The sequence below is a fragment of the Camponotus vicinus genome, unplaced genomic scaffold, assembly GCF_025532165.1.
Source record: "Camponotus vicinus isolate PSW18456_S1 unplaced genomic scaffold, iyCamVici1.0 SCAF_5, whole genome shotgun sequence".
Taxonomy (NCBI): Eukaryota; Metazoa; Arthropoda; class Insecta; order Hymenoptera; family Formicidae; genus Camponotus; species Camponotus vicinus.
Window position 1 is genome coordinate 17,791,544 of NW_028141977.1, and position 3,973 is coordinate 17,795,516.

The following is a 3,973-nucleotide window of genomic DNA, read 5'->3' on the forward strand; positions in this document are numbered from 1 at the left end:
ATGACATATAAGACAAAAACAGACGCAGCTTTAACTCGGCCTATTTATAGTATGAAAGATCATAGTTTTGACAGAATAATTTTGATATAAATATATAATAATAATATTAATACATATATATAAAGTTATATCAATTGTTTAAATCATATGCCAAAAATATGAAATCAGTTAAAAAATTAATTACGTGTGATATAGAAGACATAAAATAGTCAAACTATTTTAATTCTAAATTTTGCGAGTATGTTTAGTTTAAAAAATATCAGTAAGTATGTATTGAAATATCACACTAGTTTGTCACGAAATATTTCCTTTCTTTCTCTTTTTTATTTATAAATAAATTATTTTCTAAATATTGTAAGATATTTATAATAATTAGTGACTAGAATAAGCGAATAGGAGGAAGGAGTATTTTATTTTTTTTTTAGGATTAAAAGATACTTTGCTCTTTTAGTACATTTATAAAAATCTTTGTTTCCTAGATATTAATAAAAATTATTAATTTTAATTAATTTGCTTATATTTGTATATATTCAAATTTAGAAAAAAAATAATTACACGATCCTGCCAGGATTCGAACCTGGAATCTTCTGATCCGTAGTCAGACGCGTTATCCGTTGCGCCACAGGACCGTCCTTGAGTATACGCTTTTTGTAACGATTAAAATATTTCATATTCATCATTTTAATTACATAAAACGATATTTTTTGTTTTCAGTTTGCCAAATTTAATAAATTCAGATCATCCAGCATATATTTTCTTGGATTGTGCTCGTATTGAAGTTCGTTTATACGTTCCATGTAAAAAATTACAACTGTCTCTTCTAATGATAATGTATATTTATTAAATCTTTCAATAGTGCCTCTTTTTAATCACTGTTTTTATTCTGAAAACTTACTTGAGATATAAATATAATTTTCTAAATTACATTAGAATGAAAGAGATAAAAATAATACTTAAATTAATATTATTTCAAGAATATACGCGCAAAAATTAAATGTCATGTATCTGAGTCACAGGCACGTGTAAAATTATGTGTGTAGCGATATATTTATTGCGTATAATACTGTGATAATGTGTACATACATTATATAATATCGCGAGCTTAAGATTGTAATCTTAATACATATTATGGTTTTTATCTCTTCAGTCTTGTTTCTTAAAATCAATAAATTCGTATAATCAATAAATTCCGTATATCAATGAGAAACAGCTATAATTCCTCGAGATTGCACGATACGAAATATGATTTATCTTATCTATATTTTTCACTGATCAAGTGATATCATTATTATATTCTTGAGTTGCAATCACATACAACTGTATGTGCGAATCAGTTAACATTATATTGTATACAAAGAAAAAATATAGAAACTTACTTCAGAAGCTGTACGACTTTTATAAGACGTGTTCGATTATATAAGAAATGATAAATCACAACACATATCTAATAAAGACAATCATACACACACATTTCAATAGATTCCACCTTTTTCAGATACATTTTTCCGCTCTTTTAAATAAAACGTGCAATAGATTTATCATCATCAGTAATCAAAACCAGTGCTAATCAAGTAAAAGAAAAAATAAAAGAAATAAAAAAATATATATTATATAATAAATAATATATTAATAAATTTAATAAATTATATATTATTAATAATATATAATATATATTATTAATAATTATATATTAATAATATATTTATAAATTATATAATAAAAAATATATATATATATATATATTGTGTTTATTTATTTTATTTTTTATATAGATCATTTATGCAATTAAAGCAATTAAAACGTTTGCATAGAAAACATTCGCAATTTCCGATCCAAAATGAAATACATTTTTCGACATATACTATAGAGTATAGAGATAAATAAAGCGATTATTTATCGCGTGCTTCGAAAAAAAAAGGAACCGACTGGCCGAACTCAACCGGTTTTGAGTCCTTGCATTTTGCGACCCCTTCTTAAAGAGTGCTACCACACATAGGATTAAAGATCCTCTTTTCCGCGGTGCAGCTCGCTGATTCATCCAACCCGTGTCCGCAGCCTGTCTAAGTCCTACCTGAGCGGAAGATAACGAGATGGTCTGGACGCGCTGTTCTACGAGATGACTCAAACAGCTGGCTGTATCGCTCCGACTCTGTCTGATGCTTTCCCAACGAAATACAATAGGGCTGCTTAGCAGATAGCATTATCGCGCTGACGTTACTCATGGACTCGACGATATACGAACACGATGTCTCGCGCAGAGGTATCCCTATCTTTGATAGGGAGCTTAGTCTAAGCGGTAAACTGTGATATATGTATTATATATAGATTTAGCGAGAATAATTAATCAGCGTAGACGCAAAGGCTTCATTACAATAGCTCTATTTTTAGCGCACGCGCGTCCAATGGTCATGAATGATTTACGATTCGGTGCACGGGATGAATGGAATTAGCAATTACGTAACAAATATTATTACATCTTTATATAAATGTTTCCTTGCATATTATTAGAAATATCGTGTCCCGCTATATTTATTAATTGCCAATGAGCCGAGGGCTTGCGATTAAAAATTATTTAAATATATATATATATATATATATATATATATAAATTAAATATATTAAATATAATTAATTTATATGTATAAATTAAATATATATATATATATATAATAATTATATTTAAATACATCGATCAATGATATAAAATATTTGCGCGCAAAATATTTTCTTTTCTCCATGATTTTTCGAAAATTTTGCGAAACAAATAAATATACCAAAGTTAATTAACATAATAAGAATTGAATATTATAATCCAATGTCCCTAATATATAAATTGTCTCTATGCCTATAGTATATGCTGGTTTATTCCTGTTCTTCCTGACAATGGAAAAGGTCTCTTCTTGAAGGCGACCTTTGCTCTTTGTATCGGGAAAAAAAGAGAAAAGGAAACGAAAAACGAAAGTAGAGGGAGGCTCCCCAAATTCCTCAGCCTGGATGCTACCGTTGCTTTTCTTGATGTAACATGGTTATCGTGAATAGTGTGCAGTATCATTATTATTATCGCGCATGCTATAGCTGTATATTTTATATCGCGTTGTAAGATCCCCGTACATTTTTCTCGGGATAAATGTCAAACGGCGTGAGAGAGTTTCGCGTTTAGGATAGGAGAGATATTATCATCGATTGTCATGCGAAAAGCGTTTTGTCACGCGGTGCTGCGCGCGTTAAATAAAAAGAGGCAGCGCAATTTTTCGTCCATTTTCATTCATGGATTACGTCAGATTCCGGAACGTAACAATCGTATGCCACTGACCTACGGAAGGAAATGTTAAAACGACTTATCGCGTAACAAGATATCACGCGATATACTTGCAAACACGTATCCCTATTTGTTTTTCTTATCCTTTTCTATCATTCGAAGCATATTAGATGAATTTAAAGGTCTAAATTTGATTATATTTTAGATATTTTAATAAAATGTTTCCCTATATTTTTTAAGATACTTTATGCAAGAAAGAATCTCTAAAATATATGCGAAATGTAAATGAGAGAGTGAGGAGATACTCGAAAATTAACTTGTTTAAGAAACCAGTCTAAATTTGATTCTATTTTAGATATTTTAATAAAATGTTTCTCTATATTTTTTAAAATTCTTTATGCGAGAAAGAATCTCTAAAATATATGCGAAATGTAAACGAGAGAGTGAGGAGACACTCGAAAATTAACTTGTTTAAGAAACCAGTTTTGATGGCTATTTATTGTTATTATCTGAATATATCATGTCTCCTTCTCTCTATAAGTCTAAATAAAAAAATCAGTTATTCATAATTAATATTCATCGATGGCGCGATCTCCCTCTTTTCTTTCTCTTTACTAATAGCTAAAATATGTCAACTCCGAATTGGAGAGGAAGCGAGAGGAAGAAACAATCTTTGACAAATTATACACGGTTCTTTATCTGAAACAAAGACTC

General features: G+C 29.1%; 1 non-coding gene across 1 annotated transcript; it reads right to left on the bottom strand.

The window, feature by feature from the left end:
- Positions 1 to 556: 556 nt before the first annotated feature.
- Trnar-acg (transfer RNA arginine (anticodon ACG)) lies at positions 557 to 629 on the bottom strand. Its single transcript has one exon. It is a non-coding gene; the product is annotated as a tRNA-Arg (tRNA).
- Positions 630 to 3,973: the final 3,344 nt, after the last annotated feature.